Below are 25,755 nucleotides of genomic sequence, written 5' to 3'. Positions count from 1 at the left end.
ATGTTGCAGGCAGCAGAACGTTCTCCACAGCGTCTCCAGACTCTGTCACGTCTGTCACGTGCTCAGTGTGAACCTGCTTTCATCTGTGAAGAGCACAGGGCGCCAGTGGCAAATTTGCCAATCTTGGTGTTCTCTGGCAAATGCCAAATGTCCTGCACGGTGTTGGGCTGTAAGCACAACCCCCACCTGTGGACGTCGGGCCCTCATACCACCCTCATGGTGTCTGTTTCTGAACGTTTTAGCAGACACATGCACATTTGTGGCCTGCTGGAGGTCATTTTGCAGGGCTCTGGCAGTGCTCCTCCTGCTCCTCCTTGCACAAAGGCCGAGGTAGCAGTCCTGCTGCTGGATTGTTGCCCTCCTACGGCCTCCTCCACGTCTCCTGATGTACTGGCCTGTCTCCTGGTAGCGCCTCCATGCTCTGGACACTACGCTGACAGACACAGCAAACCTTCTTGCCACAGCTCACATTGATGTGCCATCCTGGATGAGCTGCACTACCTGAGCCACTTGTGTGGGTTGTAGACTCAGTCTCATGCTACCACTAGAGTGAAAGTTCAAAAGTGACCAAAACATCAGCCAGGAAGCATAGGAACTGAGAAGTGGTCTGTGGTCACCACTTGCAAAACCAGTCCTTTATTGGGGGTGTCTTGCTAATTGCCTATAATTTCCACCTGTTGTCTATTCCATTTGCACAACAGCATATTAAATTTATTGTCAATCAGTGTTGCTTCCTAAGTGGACAGTTTGATTTCACAGAAGTGTGATTGACTTGGAGTTACATTGTGTTGTTTAAGTGTTCCCTTTATTTTTTTGAGCAGTGTATATACAGTGCATTCGTTAAGTATTCAGACCCCTTGACTTTTTCCACATTGTGTTACGTTACAGCCGTATTCTAAAATTGATGAAATAGTTGTTTTCCTCATCAGTCTACACACAATACCCCATAATGACAACGCAAAAACAGTTTTTTTTGTTTTTTTTACTTACCAAAAAAAAATAACGGAAATATCACATTTACATAAGTATTCAGACCCTTTACTCAGTACTTTTTTGGCAGCGATTACAGCCTTGAGTCTTCTTGGGTATGATGCTACAAGCTTGGCACACCTGTATTTGGGGAGTTTCTCCCATTCTTCTCTGCAGATCCTCTCAAGCTCTGTCAGGTTGGATGGGGAGCGTCGCTGCACAGCTATTTTCAGGTCTCTCCAGAGATGTTCGACCGGGTTCAAGTCAGGGCTCTGGCTGGGCCACTCAAGGACATTCAGAGACTTGCCACTCCTGCATTGTCTTGGCTGTGTGCTTAGGGTCGTTGTCCTGTTGGAAGGTGAACCTTCGCCCCAGTCTGAGGTCCTAAAGCGCTCAGGAGCAGGTTTTCATCAAGGATCTCTATGTACTTTGCTCCTTTCATCTTTCCCTCGATCCTGACTAGTCTCCCAGTCCCTGCCGCTGAAAAACATCCCAACAGCATCATGCTGCGACCACCATACTTAACTGTAGGGATGGTGCCAGGCTTCCTCCAAACGTGATGCTTGGCATTCAGGATAAAGTTTTCAAACATGGTTTCATCAGACCAGAGAATCTTGTTTCTCATGGTCTGAGAGTCCTTTACGTGCCTTTTAGCAAACTCCAAGCGGGCTGTCATGTGCCTGATGAGTGGCTTTCGTCTGACCACTCTACCTTAAAGGCATGATTGGTGGAGTGCTGCAGAGATGGTTGTCCTTCTGGAAGGTTCTCCCATCTACACAGAGGAACTCTGGAGCTCTGTAAGTGACCATCGGGTTCTTGGTCACCTCCCTGACCAAGGCCCTTCTCCCCCGATTGCTCAGTTTGGCCGGGCGGCCAGCTCTAGGAAGAGTCTTGGTAGATCCAAACTTCTTCCATTTAAGAATGATGGAGGTCACTGTGTTCTTGGGGACCTTCAATGCTGCAGTTTTGGTACCCTTCCCCAGATCTGTGCCTCGACACAATCTCAGAGCTCTACAGACAATTCCTTCAACCTTATGGCTTTTTTTTTGCTCTGACGTGTACTGCCAACTGTGGGACCTTATATAGACAGACGTGTGCCTTTCCAAATCATGTCCAATCAATAGTATTGACCACAGGTGGACTCCAATCAAGTTGTAGAAACATTGATAATCAATGGAAACAGGATGCACCTGAGCTCAATTTGGAGTCTCATGGCAAAGAATCTGAATACTTTTTTTACTGTCACGCCCTGACTCTGGGGACTCTTATTTGTTGAGTCAGGGTGTGACTTTCTATGTTGTATTTTCTAGGTTGAGATCTAGTACGTCTAGATCTATGTTGGCCGGTGTGGTTCCCAATCAGAGGCAGCTGTCGCTCGTTGTCTCTGATTGGGGACCATACTTAGGCAGCCTATTGGCACTAGTGGGTTGTGGGATCTTGTTCAGTGTTAGGTATGTTGTTTGTGTACCTTGGACTTCACGTTTCGTTTCTTGTTTTGTCGTTGTTTTATAAGTCAAATAAACATGTATGCATATCACGCTGCGCCTTGGTCTGACCCGTTCCTTAACGAACGTGACAGATGATCCCACCAAACGAGGACCAAGCAGCGTGTCCAGGAGCAGACAGCCTGGACATGGGAGGAGATCCTGAAAGGAAAGGGTTCCTGGACATGGGAGGAGATTCAGGCCGGGATGGATCTCTGTCCTTGGGAGGAGACAGTGGGGGCGCGGTATAGAGAGGAGCAGCGGCGAGACAGTGGGGGTGCGGTATAGAGAGGAGCAGCGGCAATGCAGAAGGCGCCGGCCGAGGAAGAAGCCCGAGAGACAGCCCCAATAATTTTATTTGGGGGGGCTAAAAGGGTGGTTGGCGGAGCCTAGTGTTAGAGCAGAGCCAACTCCCCGTACTCACGCGAGGAGGCGTGTGACTGGGCAGGCTTCGTGTTATGCGGAGCTACGTACTGTGTCGCCAGTGTGTCGGCACAGCCCTGTACGTTCTGTGCTAGCACCACGCACGTGCCGTGCGAAGATGGGCATCCAGCCAGGACGGGGTGTGCCGGCTCAACGCTCCTGGTCTCCAGTACGCCTTCTCGGTCCCGCATATCCTGCGCCGGTTCTACGTACTGTATCGCCAGTACGCGTGCACAGCCCAGTGCGTCCTGTGCCAGCACCCCGCACGTGTAGTGCGAAAGTGGGTAGCCAGCCAGGACGGGTTGTGCCAGCTCTCCGCTCCAGACCTCCAGCTCCTCGCACCAAGCCAGTGGTGCGCGTCGCCAGCCCGGCCCGGCCTGTTCCTGCCCCTCGCACCAAGCCAGTGGTGTGCGTCGCCAGCCCGGTCCGGCCTGTTCCTGTCCCTCGCACCAAGACAGTGGTGCACGTCGCCGGCCCGGCCTGTTCCTGCCCCTCGCACCAAGCCAGTGGTGCGCGTCGCCAGCCCGGCCCGGCCTGTTCCTGCTCCTCGCACCAAGCCAGTGGTGCGCGTCGCCAGCCCGGCCTGTTCCTGTCCCTCGCACCAAGCCAGTGGTGCGCGTCGCTGGCCCGGCCTGTTCCTGCCCCTCGCACCAAGCCTAGTATATGACTAGGGTGGCTGGAGTCTTTGACAATTTTTTGGGCCTTCCTCTGACACCGCCTGGTATAGAGGTCCTGGATGGCAGGAAGCTTGGCCCCAGTGATGTACATTACATTTAACATTTTAGTCATTTAGCAGACGCTCTTATCCAGAGCGACTTACAGTTAGTGAGTGCATACATTTTTCATACTGGCCCCTCGATGGGTACACAATTAATTATGTGTACCCATCGATTCTTGAAGAAGATAACCATCACATTCACATTGATCTCATGGACTGAGTCCTTGCATCCATAGCTCCATCTATTATCGGGAGAGTGGTTAAACTCCAGCCCCGGCATCCATCAGCTTGAAAGCAAACCAAGTGGCAGGGCTGCTGTTTGGATGAAAAAAAGAATGACAGATTGTAGCTTTAAACCACTTTGTTTGTTCTACACAACTAGTTTCCACTTACCACTTTGGTATTCTGCTGCACATTAACTTAATCTACACTGAGTATACATACCAAACATTAGGAACATATTCCTAATATTGAGTTATGATTAAAAAAAATAGTTTTTGTTTTGGATTATGTGTATTGTATTTTAAATGTTTTTATTGCTAGGTATTACTGCACTGTTAGAGCTAGAAACACGAGCATTTCACTGCACATGCGATAACATCTGCAAATCTGTGTATACAAACAAATAAACGTTGATTTGAATTCCCTGAAAGAGATTGAGATTCTCATTTACAGAATAAATAAAAGTTGGGATCGAGCACCTGGGATCTCAGTAGTCCATTCATTAATATTCAGGGAAAAAGTGACATCAGCGCAAGCCCGTTGATGTCCTCCAAATGGACATGTAGTGCCTGTATTGCCTTGCGGTCGGAGGCCGAGCAGTTGCCATACCAGGCGGTGATGCAACCAGTGAGGATGCTCTCGATGGTGCAGCTGTAGAACTTTTTGAGGATCTGAGGACCCATGCCAAAAGTTTTCAGTCTCCTGAGGGGGAATAGGCTTTGTCGTGCCCTCTTCACGACTGTCATGGTGTGTTTGGACCATGATAGTTTGTTGGTGATGTGGACACCAAGGAACTTGAAGCTCTCAACCTGTTCCACTACAGCCCCGTCGATGAGAATGGGGGCGTGCTCAGTCCTCTTTTTTTTCCTGTAGTCCACAATCATCTCCTTTGTCTTGATCACGTTGAGGGAGAGATTGTTATCCTGGCACCACACGGCCAGGTCTCTGACCTCCTCCCTATAGGCTGTCACATCGTTGTCGGTGACCAGGGCAACCACTGTTGTGTCGTCAGCAAACTTAATGATGGTGTTGGAGTCGTGCCTGGCCATGCAGTCATGGGTGAACAGGGAGTACAGGAGGGGACTGAGAACGCACCCCTGAGGGGCCCCCGTGTTGACGATCAGCGTGGCAGATGTGTTGTTACCTACCCTTACCACCTGGCGGGGCCCGTCAGGAAGTCCAGGATCCAGTTGCAGAGGGAGGTGTTTAGTCCCAGGATCCTTAGTTTAGTGATGAGCTTTGAGGGCACTATGGTGTTGAACGCTGAGCTGTAGTCAATGAATAGCATTCTCACGTAGGTGTTCCTCTTGTCCAGGTGGGAAAGGGCAGTGTGGAGCGCAATAGAGATTGCATCATCTGTGGATCTGTTGGGGCGGTATGGAAATTGGAGTGGGTCTAGGGTTTCTGGGATAATTGTGTTGATGTGAGCCATGACCAGCCTTTCAAAGCACTTCATGACTACAGACGTGAGTGCTACGGGTCGGTAGTCATTTAGGCAGGTTATCTTAGTGTCCTTGGACACAGGGACTATGGTGGTCTGCTTGAAACATGTTGGTATTACAGACTCAGTCAGGGACAGGTTGAAAATGTTAGTGAAGACACTTGCCAGTTGGTCAGCGCATGCTCAGAGTATACGTCCTGGTAATCCGTCTGGCCCTGCGGCCTTGTGAATGTTGACCTGCTTAAAAGTCTTACTCACATCGGCTACGGAGAGCGTGGTCCTCTGTAGCTCAATTGGTAGAGCATGGCGCTTGTAACACCAGGGTAGTGGGTTCGATCCCCGGGACCACCCATACGTAAAAATGTATGCGCACATGACTGTAAGTCGCTTTGGATAAAAGCGTCTGCTAAATGACATATTATTATTATCACATAGTCGTCCGGAACAGCTGGTGATCTCATGCATGCTTCAGTGTTGCATGCCTCGAAGCGAGCATAGAAGTGATTAAGCTTGTCTGATAGGCTTGTGTCACTGGGCAGCTTGCGGCTGTGCTTCCCTTTGTAGTCTGTAATAGTTTTCAAGCCCTGCCACATCCGTCGAGCGTCAGAGCCGGTGTAGTACGATTCGATTTTAGTCCTGTATTGACTCTTTGCCTGTTTGATGGTTCGTCGGAGGGCATAGCGGGATTTCTTATAAGCGTCCGGGTTAGAGTCCCGCTCCTTGAAAGCGGCAGCTCTAGCCTTTAGCTCAGTGCGGATGTTGCCTGTAATCCATGGCTTCTGGTTGGGGTATGTACATACGGTCACTGTGGGGACGACGTCATCGATGCACTTATTGATGAAGCCAGTGACTGATGTGGTGTACTCCTCAATGCTATCTGAAGAATCCCGGAACATATACCAGTCTGTGCTAGCAAAACAGTCATGTTGCTTAGCATCAGCGTCATCTGACCACTTTTTTATTAACCGAGTCACTGGTGCTTCCTGCTTTAGTTTTTGCTTATAAGCAGGAATCAGCAGGATAGAGTTATGGTCAGATTTGCCAAATGGAGGGCAAGGGAGAGCTTTGTATGCGTCTCTGTGTGTGGAGTAAATGTGGTCTAGAGGTTTTTTTCCCTCTGGTTGCACATTTAACATGCTGGTAGAAATTAGGTAGAACGGATGTAACTTTCCCTGCATTAAAGTCCCCGGCCACTAGGAGCGCTGCCTCTGGATGAGCGTTTTCCTGTTTACTTATGGCCTTATACAGCTCATTGAGGGCAGTCTTAGTACCAGAATTGGTTTGTGGTGGTATATAGACAGCTACGAAAAATATAGAAGAAAACTCTCTTGGTAAATAGTGTGGTCTACAGCTTATCATGAGATCCTCTATCTCAGGCGAGCAAAACCTTGAGACTTCCTTGGTATTAGATTTTTTGCACCAGCTGTTGTTTACAAATATACACAGACCGCCACCCCTTGTCTTACCGGAGTCAGCCGCTCTATCCTGACGATGTAGCGTATAGCCCGCTAGCTGTATGTTATCACTGTCGTCGTTCAACCACGACTCAGTGAAACATAAGATATTACAGTTTTTTATGTCCCGTTGGTAGGATAACCGTAATCTTATTTTCAAATGATTGAACATTGGCTAATAGGATTGATGGAAGTTGATACTCGCTTGCCGTCGGATCTTTACAAGGCACCCCGACCTACGTCCACTATATCTCTGTCTCTTTCTCATGCGAATGACGGGGATTTGGGCCTTGTTGGATGTCTGTAGGATATCCTTTGCGTCCGACTCGTTGAAGAAAAAATCTTCGTCCAATACGAGGTGAGTAATCGCTGTCCTGATATCCAGAAGCTCTTTCTGGTCATAACAGACGGTGCCAGAAACATTATGTACAGAATAAATTACAAATAACGCCAAAAAACACACATAATAGTAGAATTGGTTATAGGGCTGTAAAATGGCAGCCATCTTCACCGGCGCCATTATATCATTAATGGCGATGAGATGATAGGTCTACATGCATTGTGAACTGTGATCCATACTGAGATGTGCTGTCTGTCCCCACCCTGAGCGTTGATGATTCATCATGCAGAGGCCGTAGAGAAGCCAGACTTAGATATTGCATATAATTTAATAGTTCAATTTCACACCATGCTGTTCATATAAATCATGTATTATAATTTACCAGTTTCTCGCTGTTATTTATCCCTGGGAAAGGGAAGGGTTTTGGAGGTAAATCCCAATAAATCTCGGAAACCAGGGTTCCAGCCATTCAACCCTAGCACACACACCTTCTTCTTCTCATAACTGTATATCATATTGCCTTAATCAGTGTGTGCGCCCAGTGCTGTTAGTGTCTAAAATGACTTAAACTGTCTAGTGTTTGCAGATTTCTATTAAATATGACCTATAATTACTTACAATATGAGTGAAATAGTTTTCCTTCCAAAAATTGTAATGAAGTATGTTAAAAAGCAACTTTTCTGTGTTGGAATGGTGTGGGCGTACCCCAACAACAGAACGATGTGGGCGTATACCGGTCATTAAAAATATGAACGGGAGTAGACCGCTCATTGGCCAGCTCATCCTCGTCTAGACCACTGAGTGGCCAGCTCATCCTCCTCAGCAGTATGACATCATACTAGATTAGGAAATAGCAAGCATTTTTTAAACGGTCTGTTTGAGATACAAGTTTGATGTGGAGTTTTTGAAGTGTTTTTTCTAATATGTATGCTTGGCCACAAATACAAGTATAGCACGAGTCAACAACATTATTTGGGTATGAGTTAACAGAATATTAACTTTTAAAAGTGAGATTTTCACTGGTCAGTTACTTTAATCCGATTAGTCAGATTTGAAATTATCCAGGAAGGCCCTACATTTCAATGGTGTCAAAATGTTTGCACAAATTGCTTCTGCGGTGACAGAGACCGCTCCTTGCTTTAGCTCTTGCTTATAAGATTCATAAGGATGAGATTCTACAAAGACATTTGTATTGATGAATTTGACTGAAACAACTAGTGGTATTACTGAAATGGGTCTACTTTTATAGCTCTCTCACTCTGAGGGGTCATTTCAGTCATTAACAGCTCAGAGACAGGATGAGGCAGTTGCCAAGGCAATGTAACTAGAAACACTTTCTAAGTTGTGTTGATTTGTGGGCCATGTATCACAGCCATTTGGACAAGCAGTAGTTAAGGATTTCTAAATTCAGACAGCCCCTTCCTTTGGCTAGCTGTGGCTTCTGTGCCCTCTATGGACGTCATCATCACATCATCATTCATGTCTATACTGACTAGTCACCCTTGTATTGCTACTGGGCAAAATCTGTGACTTCTTGTTTTGAGAATGTTATTTCTCTCTCATTGACTTAGACATTGAGTAATATATACAGTGTTGCATAGGCCTACAGTATTTGACCCTTCCACATTACATCACAGTATATCACAATGTAAATGAAAAAAAAAGTCCATTCGTAAGTCCATTCTGCGTTGACCTCTGGCCACCAGAGAGAAGCCAATGGTAGCACCCACAATGCAGTGGGTACCTGAGATCTTGTCAACATCTGTTACATTATGAAAAGCAGTCTTGATTCAACAAGCCTAGAAACAAGTGATTTGGGGGAAAAAAATAGATAGTTACTTATATATATATATATATATCGTATCGTATCGTACCAGTATGAAAAATGTATGCACTCACTAACTGTAATTCGCTCTGGATAAGAGCGTCTGCTAAATGACTAAAATGTAAATGTATCGCTTTGACAATTTCACAATATTAGTTCTGCGCTAGTTGGCTGTACCACCTGCACCAAAACTCCAGTATTTTTTCCTTCATAGCCTGTTCTCCATCTTCTTTTTAAATAGGGAGCCAATTTATTTTCAGCACTTATTTCCATGTCTAATCAAAACTATTTTTCTCATGGCTCGCGCTTGTCCGTTTGCAGCAGACATACAGTGCCTTCAGAAAGTATTCACACCCCTTGACTTTTTCCACATTTCGTTGTGTTATAGCCTGAATTTAAAATGGTAGCTTAGTGGTTAAGAGCGTTGTGCCAGTAACCAAAAGGTCGCTGGTTCTAATCCCTGAGCCGACTAGGTGAAAAATCTGTCGATGTGCCCTTGAGCAAGGCACTTAACCCTAATTGCTCCTGTAAGTCACTCTGGATAAGAGCGTCTGCTAAATGACTAAATTGTAAATGTAAATGTGATTTTTTTAAACTGGCCTACACACAATACCTCATAATGTCAAAGTGGAATTACGTTTTTCGATTTTTCTGTTAAAAGTAATACAAAATGAAAAGCTAAAATGTCTTAAGTCAATAAGTACTCAACTCCTTTCTTATGGCAAGCCTAAATGAGTTCAGGAGTAAACATTTGCTTAACAAGTCACACAATAAGTTGCATGGACTCACTCTGTGTGCAATGATAGTGTTTAACATTATTTTGGAATGACTACCTCATCTCTGTACCATACACATACAATTATCTGTAAGGTCCCTCAGTCGAGCAGTGAATTTCAAATGCAGATTCAACCACAAAGACCAGGGAGGTTTTCCAATGCCTCACAAAGAAGTGCACCTATTGGTATATGTTAATAATTACACTTTGGATGGTGTATCAATACACCCAGTCACTACAAAGATACAGGCGTCCTTTATTTATAAAAAAAATTAATGTACCCCCGTCCTCCGAAACATGACCCGCCAAGCTGCACTTCTTAACACCCACTTGCTTAACCCGGAAGCCAGCTGCACCAATGTGTCAGAGGAAACAACGTTCAACTTACAACCGAAGTCAGCCTGCAGGTGCCCGGCCCGCCACAAGGAGTAGCTAGAGCGCGATGAGCCAAGTAAAGCCAACCCGGCTAAACCCTCCCCTAACCCCGACGACGTTTGGCCAATTGTGCACCGCCCTATGGGAATCCCGGTCACGGCCGGTTGTGACACAGCCTGGGATCGAACCCCAGGCTGTAGTGATGCCGCAACACTACGATGCAGTGCCTTAGACCGCTGCGCCATCGGGAGGCCCACAGGTGTCCTTCTTAACTCAGTTACCGGAGAGGAAGGAAACCACCTCAGGGGGTTCACCATGAGGCCAATGGTGACTTTAAAACAGTTACAGAGTTTAATGGCTGTGATCGGAGAAAACTGAGGATGGATCAACAACATTGTAGTTACTCCAAAATACTAACCTAATTGACAGAGTGAAAAGAAGGAAGCCTGTACACAATTAAAATATTCCAAAACATGCATCCTGTTTGCAACAAGACACTAAAGTAATACTGCAATTGTGGCAAATTCAATACAACACATAACTGAGTACCACTCTCCATATTTTCAAGCATAGTGGTGGCTGCATCATGAGATTTTCAGGATACAAAATAAATGGAATGGAGCTAAGCACAGACAAAATCCTAGAGGAAAACCTGGTTCAGTCTGCTTTCCACCAGAAAATGGGATATTAATTCACCTTTCAGCAGGACAATAACCTAAAACACAAGGCCAAATCTACACTGGAGTTGCTTACCAAGAAGACAGTGAATGTTCCTGAGTGGCGGAGTTACAGTTTTAACTTAAATCTACTTGCAAGGCTAAGGCAAGACCTGTAAATGTTTGCCTAGCAGTGATCAACAACTAATTTGACAGAGCTTGAAGAATTCTGAAAAGAATAATGGGCAAATGTTTCACAAGCCAGGTGTGGAAAGCTCTTAGATAGATATTCAGAAAGACTCACAGCTGTAATCGCTGCCAAAGGTGATTCTACAAAGTATTGACTCAGGCGTGTGAATGCTTATGTAAATGAGATATTTCTGTATTTGCAAAAATTTATAAAAACATGTTTTCACTTTGTCATTATGGGGTATTGTGTGTAGATGGGTGAGAGAGAAAAATCTATGTAATCCATTTTGAATTCAGGGTGTAACAACAAAATGTGGAATAACTCAAGGGGTATGAACACTTTCCGAAGGCACTGTATGGAGAGCAATATGTTTGGAACATCGAATCGCAACACATATAGAATCGTGAGAATCGTAATACATATTGTATCGGCACCTAAGTATCATGATAATATTGTATCTTGAGGTCTCTGGAAATTCCCAGCCCGAGTAGATAGGTAGGTAGTTATATATTTAATCTGACCTTTCAATTACTTAGCCAATGTGCCAGCAATGAGCTCTCTGCTCTGCCTCCAATTTGATTATGGGCTGGCTCAGTCTGTTCAGATCTGGATCAAGTCTGCTTTGATTAATGCCGACACAAACCGTGCTGCCCAGCTGAACTCAGTGCCCTGGCTGGCTACACCAATGATGAATATAAACCGTGGATTGCTGATGCTATGTATTGGCCATTGAGAGGCTTTGAAGCCACCGGTCGGTCATACTGGCACTCCCCAGTAGGAGCAGTCCTCCATAGGAATTACATTTATTTAAGTATGTTGTTGTTGTAGTGGGGGACAGTAACATTAGTAATCTCAAAAAAGTATACTTTAATGAAAATGTTTATTTACAGTACCAGTCAAAAGTTTGGACGCACCTACTCATACAAGGGTTTTTCTTTATTTTGACTATTTTCTACATTGTAGAATAATAGTGAAGACATCAAAACTATGAAATAACACATGGAATCATGTAGTAACCAAAAAAGTGATAAACAAAATATAGTTTATACTTGAGATTCTTCAAAGTAGCCACCCTTTGCATTGATGACAGCTTTGCATTCTCTCAATCAGCTTCATGAGGTAGTCACCTGGAATGCATTTCAATTAACAGGTGTGCCTTGTTAAAAGTTCATTTGTGGAATTTCTTTCCTTCTTAATGTGTTTGAGCCAATCAGTTGTGTTGTGACAAGGTAGGGGTGGTATACAGAAGATAGCCCTATTATAATTGCAAAAAATAAAGAAAAACCCTTGAATGAGTAGGTGTGTCCAAACTTTTGACTGGTACTGTAAATATATATATATATATATATATATATATATATATATATATATATATATATATATATATATATATATAAAATATATATATACTGTGTATATATATACAGTGGGGAGAACAAGTATTTGATACACTGCCGATTTTGCAGGTTTTCCTACTTACAAAGCATGTAGAGGTCTGTAATTTTTATCATAGGTACACTTCAACTGTGAGAGACGAAAATCCAGAAAATCACATTGTATGATTTTAAAGTAATTCATTTGCATTTTATTGCATGACATAAGTATTTGATACATCAGAAAAGCAGAACTTAATATTTGGTACAAAAACCTTTGTTTGCAATTACAGAGATCATACGTTTCCTGTAGGTCTTGACCAGGTTTGCACACACTGCAGCAGGGTCCCACTCCTCCATACAGACCTTCTCTATATCCTTCAGGTTTCGGGGCTGTCGCTGGGCAATACGGACTTTCAGCTCCCTCCAAAGATTTTCTATTGGGTTCAGGTATGGAGACTGGCTAGGCCACTCCAGGACCTTGAGATGCTTCTTACGGAGCCACTCCTTAGTTGCCCTGGCTGTGTGTTTCGGGTCGTTGTCATGCTGGAAGACCCAGCCACGACCCATCTTCAATGCTCTTACTGAGGGAAGGAGGTTGTTGGCCAAGATCTCGCGATACATGGCCCCTTCCATCCTCCCCTCAATACGGTGCAGTCGTCCTGTCCCCTTTGCAGAAAAGCATCCCCAAAGAATGATGTTTCCACCTCCATGCTTCACAGTTGGGATGGTGTTCTTGGGGTTGTACTCATCCTTCTTCTTCCTCCAAACACGGCGAGTGGAGTTTAGACCAGAAAGCTCTATATTTGTCTCATCAGACCACATGACCTTCTCCCATTCCTCCTCTGGATCATCCAGATGGTCATTGGCAAACTTCAGACGGGCCTGGACATGTGCTGGCTTGAGCAGGGGGACCTTGCGTGCGCTGCAGGATTTTAATCCATGACGGCGTAGTGTGTAACTAATGGTTTTCTTTGAGACTGTGGTCCCAGTTCTCTTCAGGTCATTGACCAGGTCCTGCCGTGTAGTTCTGGGCTGATCCCTCACCTTCCTCATGATCATTGATGCCCCACGAGGTGAGATCTTGCATGGAGCCCCAGACCGAGGGTGATTGACCGTCATCTTGAACTTCTTCAATTTTCTAATAATTGCGCCAACAGTTGTTGCCTTCTCACCAAGCTGCTTGCCTATTGTCCTGTAGCCCATCCCAGCCTTGTGCAGGTCTACAATTTTAACCCTGATGTCCTTACACAGCGCTCTGGTCTTGGCCATTGTGGAGAGGTTGGAGTCTGTTTGATTGAGTGTGTGGACAGGTGTCTTTTATACAGGTAACGAGTTCAAACAGGTGCAGTTAATACAGTTAATGAGTGGAGAACAGGAGGGCTTCTTAAAGAAAAACTAACAGGTCTGCGAGAGCCGGAATTCTTACTGGTTGGTAGGTGATCAAATACTTATGTCATGCAATAAAATGCAAATTAATTACTTAAAAATCATACAATGTGATTTTCTGGATTTTTGTTTTAGATTCCGTCTCTCACAGTTGAAGTGTACCTATGATAAAAAATTACAGACCTCTACATGCTTTGTAAGTAGGAAAACCTGCAAAATTGGCAGTGTATCAAATAATTGTTCTCCCCACTGTATATATATAATTTTTTTATGTTTAGCTCACATAATATAACTGAAAAGTATGCATTAAGGTGTCTGTAATATAATAAATGTGGCAAAAACAAATTAATTAATAAACTCTCCCAAAAAAATTACAATGGTGGGGGAGTGCCAAGATGGAGGCAAGGTGGCTTCAACACAGCGCCCCGTATTAATCTTTTAGTGTATATTTAAATAATTGGGTTACACCCAGAATGCATGGGACTTGGTAGAGGCGTGGTGGGGCTTGGTAAAAAGGTGGTGGGGGGTAGAGAAGGATCCAGATGGGACTGTGCAGAGGAAGGGGGGCAAACACTCAATCCATTGCTTAACTAACCCAACATTTTATGGGTAACTCCTTTCTGTTCCTTCTGTCACCATACTGCTACTGTACAGTCGTGGTCAAAAGTTTTGAGAATGACAAAAATATTATCTTCACAAAGTTCGCTGCTTCAGTGTTATGAGATATTTTAGTCAGATGTTACTATGGTATACTGAAGTATAATTACAAGCATTCCATAAGTGTCAAAGGCTTTTATTGACAATTACATGAAGTTTATGCAAAGAGTCAATATTTGCAGTGTTGACCCATCTTTTTCAAGACCTCTGCAATCCACCCTGGCATGCTGTCAATTAACTTCTGGGCCACATCCTGACTGATGGTAGCCCATTCTTGCATAATCAATGCTTGGAGTTTGTCAGAATGTGTGGGTTTTTGTTTGTCCACCCGCCTCTTGAGGATCGACCACAAGTTCTCAATGGGATTAAGGTCTGGGGAGTTTCCTGGCCATGGACCCAAAATGTCGATGTTTTGTTCCCCGAGCCACTTAGTTATTTTGCCTTATGGCAAGGTGCTCCATCATGCTGGAAAAGGCATTGGTCGTCACCAAACTGTTCTTGGATGGTTGGGAGAAGTTGCTCTCGGAGGATGTGTTGGTACCATTCTTTATTCATGGCTGTGTTCTTAGGCAAAATTGTGAGTGAGCCAACTCCCTTGGCTGAGAAGCAACCCCACACATGAATGGTCTCAGGATGCTTTACTGTTGGCATGACACAGGACTGATGGTAGCGCTCACCTTGTCTTCTCCGGACAAGGTGTTTTCCGGATGCCCCAAAAAATCGGAAAGGGGATTCATTAGAGAAAATGACTTTATACCCCAGTCCTCAGCAGTCCAATCCCTGTACCTTTTGCAGAATATCAGTCTGTCCCTGATGTTATTCCTGGAGAGAAGTGGCTTCTTTGCTGCCCTTCTTGACACCAGGCCATCCTCCAAAAGTCTTTGCCTCACTGTGCGTGCAGATGCACTCACACCTGCCTGCTGCCATTCCTGAGCAAGCTCTGCACTGGTGGTGCTCCGATCCCGCAGCTGAATCAACTTTAGGAGACGGTCCTGGCGCTTGCTGGACTTTCTTGGGCGCCCTGACGCCTTCTTCACAACAATGAAACCTCTCTCCTTGAGGTTCTTGATGATCCGATAAATGGTTGATTTAGGTGCAATCTTACTAGCAGCAATATCCTTGCCTGTGAAGCCCTTTTTGTGCAAAGCAATGATGATGGCACGTGTTTCCTTGCAGGTAACCATGGTTAACAGAGGAAGAACAATGATTTCATGAACCACCCTCCTTTTAAAGCTTCCAGTCTGTTATTCTAACTCAATCAGCATGACAGAGTGATCTCCAGCCTTGTCCTCATCAACACTCTCACCTGTGTTAACGAGAGAATCACTGACTTGATGGCAGCTGGTCCTTTTGTGGCAGTGCTGAAATGCAGTGGAAATGTTTTTTGGGGATTAAGTTAATTTTTATGGCAAAGAGGGACTTTGCAATTAATTGCAATTCATCTGATCACTCTTCATGACATTCTGGAGTATTTGCAAATTGCCAACATCAAAACGGAGGCAGCAGACTTTGTGAAAATTAGTATTTGTGTCATTCTCAAAACTTTTGACCATGACTGTATATCTCATTGTTGAATAGAGGAATCATGTCGGCCCTATACATTTTTTCCTCCCTCTTTGAAAATGGGGCTGTACTTTTAGCGATCTCCTGGAGAGGATAATGGATTTATGGAGGCTGCCTGAGAGATAGAGAGAGAAACAGCTGAAAGAGCTCTGATCTGCCTGGGCCAATTCAATTAGGGAGGATGGAGACCTCAGCCAAAGCAGACCGTGACAAAAATCACTTTAGGAAGCCTTCGCCAAAACAATGTGAATTTCCTGGGGGTGACTTCAATGGGATCTAATAGGATTGCAATGTACTCAATTTTAATGGGATATGTTAACCTTGTGATTTTGACTTCATGCATTTGATTAACACACATTAGTGACGGAAATAATGACTCTGGCACTACACTGTCATTAGCCTTGTTAATTAGCTGTTGTTCCAGTTACCATCAATATTGTTCTTATCATGAGGACAATCAAGAGAGTTTTCATCTATATTCTTCGTAGCTGTCTATTTACCACCACAAACCGATGCTGGCACTAAGACCGCACTCAATGAGCTGTATTCGGCCATAAGCAAACAGGAAAACGCTCATCCAGAGGCGGCGCTCCTAGTGGCCGGGGACTTTAATGCAGAGAAACTTAAATCTGTTTTACCTTATTTCTACCAGCATGTTAAATGTACAACCAGAGGGAAAAAAACGATAGACCACCTTTACTCCGCACACAGAGATGTGTACAAAGCTCTCCATCGCCCTCCATTTGGCAAATCTGACCATAATTCTACCCTCCTGATTCCTGCTACAAGCAAAAACTAAAGCAGGAAGTACCAGTGACTCAGATGAAGCAGATGCTAAGCTACAGGACTGTTTTGCTAGCACAGACCGGAATATGTTCCGGGAAACTTCCGATGGCATTGAGGAGTACACCACATCAGTCACTGGCTTCATCAATAAGTGCATCGATGACGTCGTCCCCACAGTGACTGTACGTACATACCCCAACCAGAAGCCATGGATTACAGGCAACATCTACACTGAGCTAAAGAATAGAGCTGCCGCTTTCAAGGAGTGGGACTCTAACCCAGAAGCTTATAACAAATCCCGCTATGCCCTCCGACGAACCATCAAACAGGCAAAGCGTCAATACAGGACTAAGATTGAATCGTACTACACCGGCTCCGATGCGCGTCAGATGTTGCAGGGCTCACAAACTATTACAGACTACAAAGCCACGAGCTGCCCAGCGACAGGAGCCTACCAGACGAGCGAAATTACTTCTATGCTCGCTTCGAGGCAAGTAACACTGAAACATGCATGAGAGCATCAGTTGTTCCGGATGACTGTGTGATCACGCTCTCCGTAGCCGATGTGAGTAAGACCTTTAAACAGGTCAACATTCACAAGGCTGCAGGGCCAGACGGATTACCAGGACGTGTACTCCGAGCATGCGCTGACCAACTGGCAAGTGTCTTCGCTGACATTTTCAACCTCTCCCTGTTGGAGTCTGTAATACCAACATGTTTCAAGCAGACCACCATAGTCTCTGTGCCCAAGAACACTAAGGTAACCTGCCTAAATGACTACCGACCAGTAGCACTTACCAATCTGTCCCTATCATGCAAGTGGGCCTGTTGCCAGGACAACAGCTTTTGCACCTTCACCCATGGGACCAGGGTGAGCCCCAGAGGACTTCCTCCCCTTCCCCTGTTCTCGTCTATTCTGCTCTTCACTTCTCCTCTATATTTTATACACTCTCCTGACTGCACAATACACAGTGGCATGACAAAGAACACAACATCTGCTTTGCATGAGAGCTTGCCATAAAGACCTTATATGCCATAAAGGAACGAAACATACACTCGCTAGTCTATACAATATACATTCTATGAGGACAAAGATTGTGATCAAAGTAAATGCAGTAAAGAATATGATAAAACATGATCAGGACTTAACCAATGCCTTGAAGGCCCAAACTGAGGGTTATCTGGATAGATGGAGACTGATCAAAAACACAGATATGGTGTAATATGCTGTACTCTGGAGAATAGATGGCCCATAACAGAACACCTTTTAGTGATTGAGTGCTGTCTGGGCTAGTTGTGTGGAGGAGAGAGGCGAAGGTTCAGGCTCACCAGTGTCCTGTACTGCTGTTTCTCCTGGCGAAGGGTGGCCACCTCAAGCTTTAGGGCTCGGTTTCTATCCTCCAGAAGGCGGAAGAGGCTCACGTTGTGGGATGAAAGAACTGTGGAGTGCAGGGGTGTAACCTCATGTCTCAGCTGCAAGAGAAGGAGGGAAAGATATACGCTAGCCAGCAGTCTTATCCTGAATCTCCATGTAGGCTTTTGAAAGAGGAAGCTGAATAGGCTTGTGCCTGGTCAGTATTTGAATGGGAGACCACCTGAGGGAAAAAAACAGGGTGGGGCATTTTGGGTGTTCTAGATTTAGAGGGCCACTAAGAAATCTGGTCTAAGGAGACGACTGCCCTGCAAATGGTGCCATCCCTTAAACCAAGGACGTAATAAATTCAATCCAAAAACAGGACCATACCCCAAATGAATGTTTTTAGCATCCCCCAGTGCTACATTTACATTTTAGTCATTTAGTAGACGCTCTTATCCAGAGCGACTTACAGTTAGTGAGTGCATACACCCCTGTGGGAAGCGAACCCACAACCCTGGCGTTGCAAGCGCCATGCTCTACCAACTGAGCTAGTAACTTCTGTAAGACAACTGTACAGGAAGACATAGGAGATGAGATGATTTCATAACTGCCAGTCTCACATGATGACATGTGTGCCCAGGCATAGCTCCTCCCCAGGAACTGTCATACAGTAGGGAGGGGATAGGGTTGTGACTGTGGCTGTGACTGAATGGAACTAGGGATCCAGGGCAGAGTTGGGCCAGTCTGACGGGACAGCTGACTCAAGGGAACACTAATGCTGCCTCTGTCCCTGTCTGCTGAAATTAGCCACCCTCAAGTGGACATGTCTCCCCCATGACTCTGTCTAAACACTCCATCCCCTCAGGGAGGGAGGTGTGTGTTTATGTGTGTGCGTGCGGTGTGTATGTGCGTATGTGTGTGTGTGTGTGTTAATAGTACAGTCGTATGAAAAAGTTTGGGCACCCCTGACAATTTCCATGATTTCCATTTATAAATAATTGGGTGTTTGGATCAGCAATTTCATTTTGATCTATCAAATAACTGATGGACACAGTAATATTTCAGTAGTGAAATGAGGTTTATTGGATTAACAGAAAATGTGCAATATGCATCAAAACGAAATTAGACAGGTGCATACATTTGGGCACCCCAACAGAAAAATCACATCAATATTTAGTAGAGCCTCCTTTTGCTAAAATAACAGCCTCTAGACGCTTCCTATAGCCTCTAATGAGTGTCTGGATTCTGGATGAAGGTATTTTGGACCATTTCTCCTTACAAAACATCTCCACTTCAGTTAGGTTTGATGGTTGCCGAGCATGGACAGCCTGCTTTAAATCATCCCACAGATTCTTAATGATATTCAGGTCTGGGGACTGGGATGGCCATTCCAGAACATTGTACTTGTTCCTCTGCATAAATGCCCGGGTAGATTTTGAGCAGTGTTTTGGGTCGTTGTCTTGTTGAAATATTCAGCCCCGGCGTAACTTCAATTTTGTGTCTGATTCTTCAACATTATTCCCAAGAATCTGCTGATATTGAGTGGAATCCATGCGACCCTCAACTTTAACAATATTCCCAGTACCGGCACTGGCCATACAGCCCCACAGCATGATGGAACCCCCACCAAATTTTACTGTGGGTAGCAAGTGTTTTCTTGGAACGCTGTGTTCTTTTGCCGCCATGCATAACGCCCCTTGTTATGACCAAATAACTCAATCTTTGTTTCATCAGTCCACAGCACCTTATTCCAAAATGAAGCTGGCTTGTCCAAATGTGCGATTGCATACCTCAAGTGACACTGTTTGTGGTGTGTGTGCAGAAAAGGCTTCTTCCGCATCACTCTCCCGTACAGCTTCTCCTTGTGCAAAGTGCGCTGAATTGTTGAACGATGCACAGTGACACCATCTGCAGCAAGATTATGTTGTAGGTCTACGGAGGTGGTCTGTGGGCTGTTTTTGACCGTTCTCACCATCCTTCGCCTTTGCCTCTCCGATATTTTACTTGGCCTGCCACTTCTGGCCTTAACAAGAACTGTGCCTGTGGTCTTCCATTTCCTCAAAATGTTCCTCACAGTGGACACTGACAGCTTACATCTCTGTGATAGCTTTTTGTATCCTTCCCCTAAACCATAATGTTGAACAATCTTTGTTTTCAGGTCATTTGAGAGTTGTTTTGAGGCCCCCATGTTGCCACTCTTCAGAGGAGAGTCAAAGAGAACAACAACTTGCAATTGGCCACCTTAAATACCTTTTCTCATGATTGGATGCATGTGTCTATGAAGTTCAAGGCTTAATGAGCTCACCAAACCAATTGTGTGTTCCAATTAATCAGTGCTAAGTAGTTACAGGTATTCAAATCAACAGAAGGGTGCCCAAATTTTTGCATAGCCTATTTTTCACATCTGATTTAATTTCATACAACTTAATATTGCTACACTAAAAATCTTTGTCTGGACAATACCCCAGTACTCAGCTTTTATTAGAAAATGAATGGCATGCCACTGTGATCATTTTCTGTGACGACAGAGTAAATTATTATGCAGCCTCAGAGGGGTGCCCAAACTTTTTCATACGACTGTAGTTGATGAGCAAACACAGATAAACTCCTCAGACCCGCTCACCCCACACACAGCTCTGTGGAAGGAAAAAGCGAGAGACAGGGCCGGCCTGTGAGCCGATGTGACATCCAGGCCTCTCACAAAGCATTTTGGGGGAATGATATAGGACTGGAAGTTGGGCAGCTGCAGTTTGAAATCCCTAGTGAGGTGTAGTGCTCCTGTTGAGCCCCTAAGCGAGGCACTTAGCCAGCTCAGGCACTCCAATATCTAGAGATATAAAAAGCAACGTATCCACCTAGACAAAAGCAACCTGTAGTGCACTACTTTGAAAGCCTTCCCGTACGACGTAATGGCTCCCCCTCTGTCTTCCTGTTCTGTCTAGCTCCCACTCTTATGTGATACATCTTTCTCTCTGAAATGTTTAATGACCATAGTGTATTATGAGAAAAATGTGTCTGAAAGACAAGCTTGTCAGAACATCAATTTACAGTCCCTCTAAAAGCTTTTCAGACAACATAGCTTTGGCCCTTGAGTGACCTCTGATCGGAAGGTCTTCCAACCACACGAACTAAGCCACAATAACACCAAGAGCCAAGACCACAGGTGTGTGTTTTATCTGGGCAATTTATTATTTAATTCCTAAGATATGAACGTGTTTGGGGTCTTAAACTGAACCTTCCAGGGGAGGATTTCCTAATCCTGACATACACACACGGTGCTGTGCAAATCAGTATCACTTACCATTCGAAGACTGATTGTCAGCTGGTACCCACACACAACAGCCCCCCTAACAGACAGACCAACAGCCACAACACCAACCAGGAAAACAGGCAGGAAGCTAGCCAGACAAACCTGCCAGCCTGTGGATCAGCCAACCAGCTCATATAGCAGGAAAAGTGGCAGTTGGACACATATGCGAGACATCTCATTCACAAGCCATTAAGACCAGAGAGAGGGTCGTTCTATGTCATTTCACCAAGCCATGACACCCACCATCTCAGATTGTTCTGAAATTGTTTCTGTAGTTAGAAACGGAGGAGATTATCATTCCTGCAACATTCTTTTGTTGAAATATAATTTGATCTCTGAGAAATTAAGCTAATTGATTGCACCCAAATTGGCCATTTTAAATATAGTACATAACATCCGATTTGGACCCCAAAAATTCTAACAATGAGTAAGATATAAGGATTCCAAAGAAATTGTCAAAAGCCACCCACAGACCACCCCACGCCAATCTCAACAACGAGTATACAATATAAATTCTCTATGTTTGACAAGTAGCATGGTGTTGCGGCACAGAGTGCTGTTTTTCATCCTATGTAATACATTCTCAATGAATTTGGTGATGTTTTTTTTCTCCTGTTCAAAGAAATTAGTAATTGAAGTTGTTGGATTTAGGTCCCATCCTACATCCTGATATGACCAGGTTCTGACCACTAGATAGTGCTGTTCCTGCTATTAGGTGTGATTTATTTTTATTCCCCGCCCCCCCCCTAAATGTTAAAGGGATAGTTCACCCAAAATATAAAATGACATTGGTTTCCTTACCCTGTAAGCAGTCTATGGACAAGGTACAACAGCACCCCATGCTTTGGTTTTGTTTACCTGGCCACTGTTTCAAATGCATGTCTATATGGGGCATGCATTTGGGGCGGCAGGTAGCTTAGTGGTTAAGAGCGTTGTGCCAGTAACCGAAAGGTTGCTGGTTCTAATCCCTGAGCGGACTAGGTGAGAAATCTGTCGATGTGCCCTTGAGCAAGGCACTTAACCCTAATTGCTCATGTAAGTCGCTCTGGATAAGAGCGTCTGCTAAATGACTAAAATGTAAATGTAAAATGTATATTAACATTTTCACGCATCATATCCAAATCATCTAACATAACATACAGTTACACAATCAATTTTTTGATACTTTAGGATGATTTGAACATGAAGCATGAAAATGCTAATATACAGTGGGGAGAACAAGTATTTGATACACTGCCGATTTTGCAGGTTTTCCTACTTACAAAGCATGTAGAGGTCTGTAATTTTTAGCATAGGTACACTTCAACTGTGAGAGACGGAATCTAAAATTTACATTGTATGATTTTTAAGTAATTCATTTGCATTTTATTGCATGACATAAGTATTTGATACATCAGAAAAGCAGAACTTAATATTTGGTACAGAAACCTTTGTTTGCAATTACAGAGATCATACGTTTCCTGTAGGTCTTGACCAGGTTTGCACACACTGCAGCAGGGATTTTGTCCCACTCCTCCATGCAGACCTTCTCCAGATCCTTCAGGTTTCGGGGCTGTCTCTGGGCAATACGGACTTTCAGCTCCCTCCAAAGATTTTCTATTGGGTTCAGGTCTGGAGACTGGCTAGGCCACTCCAGGACCTTGAGATGCTTCTTACGGAGCCACTCCTTAGTTGCCCTGGCTGTGTGTTTCGGGTCGTTGTCATGCTGGAAGACCCAGCCACGACCCATCTTCAATGCTCTTACTGAGGGAAGGAGGTTGTTGGCCAAGATCTCACGATACATGGCCCCATCCATCCTCCCCTCAATATGGTGCAGTCGTCCTGTCCCCTTTGCAGAAAAGCATCCCCAAAGAATGATGTTTCCACCTCCATGCTTCACTGTTGGGATGGTGTTCTTGGGGTTGTACTCATCCTTCTTCTTCCTTCAAACATGGTGAGTGGAGTTTAGACCAAAAAGCTCTATTTTTGTCTCATCAGACCACATGACCTTCTCCCATTCCTCCTCTGGATCATCCAGATGGTCACTGGCAAACTTCAGATGGGCCTGGACATGCGCTGGCTTGAGCAGGGGGACCTTGCGTGCGCTGCAGGATTTTAATCCATGACGGCGTGGTGTGTTACTAATGGTTTTCTTTGAGACTGTGGTCCCAGCTCTCTTCAGGTCATTGACCAGGTCCTGCCGTGAAGTTCTGGGCTGATCCCTCACCTTCCTCATGATCATTGACGCCCCACGAGGTGAGATCTTGCATGGAGCCCCAGACCGAGGGTGATTGACCGTCATCTTGAACTTCTTCCATTTTCTAATAATTGCGCCAACAGTTGTTGCCTTCTCACCAAGCTGCTTGCCTATTGTCCTGTAGCCCATCCCAGCCTTGTGCAGGTCTACAATTGTATCCCTGATGTCCTTACACAGCTCTCTGGTCTTGGCCATTGTGGAGAGGTTGGAGTCTGTTTGATTGAGTGTGTGGACAGGTGTCTTTTATACAGGTAACGAGTTCAAACAGGTTCAGTTAATACAGGTAATGAGTGGAGAACAGGAGGGCTTCTTAAAGTAAAACTAACAGGTCTGTGAGAGCCGGAATTCTTACTGGTTGGTAGGTGATCAAATACTTATGTCATGCGATGAAATGCAAATTAATTACTTAAAAATCATACAATGTGATTTTCTGGATTTTTGTTTTAGATTCCGTCTCTCACAGTTGAAGTGTACCTATGATAAAAATGACAGACCTCTACATGCTTTGTAAGTAGGAAAACCTGCAAAATCGGCAGTGTATCAAATACTTGTTCTCCCCACTGTAGGTACCATTGACTTGCATTGGATTTGTGCCACAAATGCTAAAAAGTTTGAAACAGTGGACAACAAAACCAAAGCATAGGTTGCTGTCGAACCTTGTCCGTAGACTGCATACAGGGCAAGGAACCAATATTAATTTTGTGATTTGGGTGAACTATCCCTTTAACATTGATCAAATAATATAGAATTTAAAAAACAAATAGCAGGAACAGCACCATCTAGTGGTCAGAACCTGGTCATGGCCCTCCTGTAGCTCAGTTGGTAGAGCATGGCGCTTGCAACGCCAGGGTTGTGGGTTCGTTTCCCACGGGGTGCCAGTGTGAAAAATGTATGCACTCACTAACTGTAAGTCACTCTGGATAAGAGTGTCTGCTAAATGACTAAAATATAAATATCAGGATGTAGGATGGGACATAAACCTAACAACTTCAAAGACTAATTTCTCTGAGCAAGGTAAAAAAAATAAACATCACCAAATTCACTGAGAATGCATTACATACGATAAAACAATACTCTGAGACGCAGCTCCATACTACTTGTCAAACATAGAGAAATTATACTGTATACTCGTTGTTGGGTTGGGATTAGCGTGGGTTATGGGGGTCCGTGGGTGGCTTTTGACCATTTCTTTGGAATCCCCATGTCTTACTCATTGGTAGATTTAGATTTGGTTCAAATCGGATGTTATGTACTATATTTATTGAATATTACATGAATCCTTTAATTTAAAATGCCCAATTTGGGAGCAATCAATTAGCTTAATTTATCAGAGATCAAATCATATTTCAACAAAATAATGTTGCAGGAATGCTAATCTTATCTGTTTCTAACTACAGAAACTATTTCAGAACAATCTGAGATGGTGGGTGTCGAAATTCTCTTTCTTGTGCTTTTTGAGGTGGAATGACCCGACAATCAGACATCCAACAAACCATCACATCTATCTGAAAAAAGACATATAGGACGAAATTCTACCTTACAAGCCACCTAGGCCTAGAGGAATCCAACCAGCCAGTTGAGTTATCACACACTCAAATGGCTTTGTCCACCAAAATAATATTGAACCTGGTCATATCTGCTCAGGTATATTCAACTCTGCTTTACCTACCCAGTTCCACCCATCCTACCTCTCTAGCCATGAGGAAGCCTCACCCAGCCTATACTCTCCCCACTCCCTCCACAGCCCATGCCAGGTCCTGCTGGCACCAGCCAACCCAGTTAAATGGCATATGGCCCTGCCAAACCCCACACAGCACTGCCTTGCCCTGCCATGCCTAGCTCCATTTAGCCTTAGACAGAAGCACAAAAGCCTGCACTGTCCTACAGACTAACATGTTTAGACCCATGCATGTAGCCTAGACAAGCTCTCCACAGGCCTTCCCAGCTCCATGGAGCCATGGTCCTGTCTAATGTAGCTACTCAGCCTGGCCCAGCCCAGGCTAGAGTGTTTCAGAGCTGCAGTCCCAGCCAAAGCAGTCTGTCTTTCATAACAGCAGAGTAGAGCTGAGGAGGGGCACACAGCAGACAGACACGTCGCTCTCTCTCTGCAACACAGAAGCATCGCCCACGCAAACATGTCAATGGGCAACCGTGTACGAATCACAAACACACAAACACGTAAGCGTGCTAGCACACACACACAAACACACCT

The 25,755-nt window shown here is 44.6% G+C and overlaps 1 protein-coding gene across 1 annotated transcript in view; it reads right to left on the bottom strand.

Moving 5' to 3' along the window:
* rimbp2a (RIMS binding protein 2a) overlaps positions 1-25,755 on the bottom strand; it is a 100,745-nt gene that overhangs the window by 71,491 nt on the left and 3,499 nt on the right. The window contains exon 2 of the mRNA XM_041851676.2: positions 17,970-18,113. The gene's annotated coding sequence lies outside the window, so the exon portion shown is untranslated. The remainder of the gene's footprint in view (positions 1-17,969; positions 18,114-25,755) is intronic.

This window comes from Coregonus clupeaformis, chromosome 27 (assembly GCF_020615455.1).
Source record: "Coregonus clupeaformis isolate EN_2021a chromosome 27, ASM2061545v1, whole genome shotgun sequence".
In the NCBI taxonomy this organism is placed as follows: Eukaryota; Metazoa; Chordata; class Actinopteri; order Salmoniformes; family Salmonidae; genus Coregonus; species Coregonus clupeaformis.
Note: the sequence above shows the minus strand (reverse complement) of the source record. Positions and strands in the feature narration are given on the sequence as shown.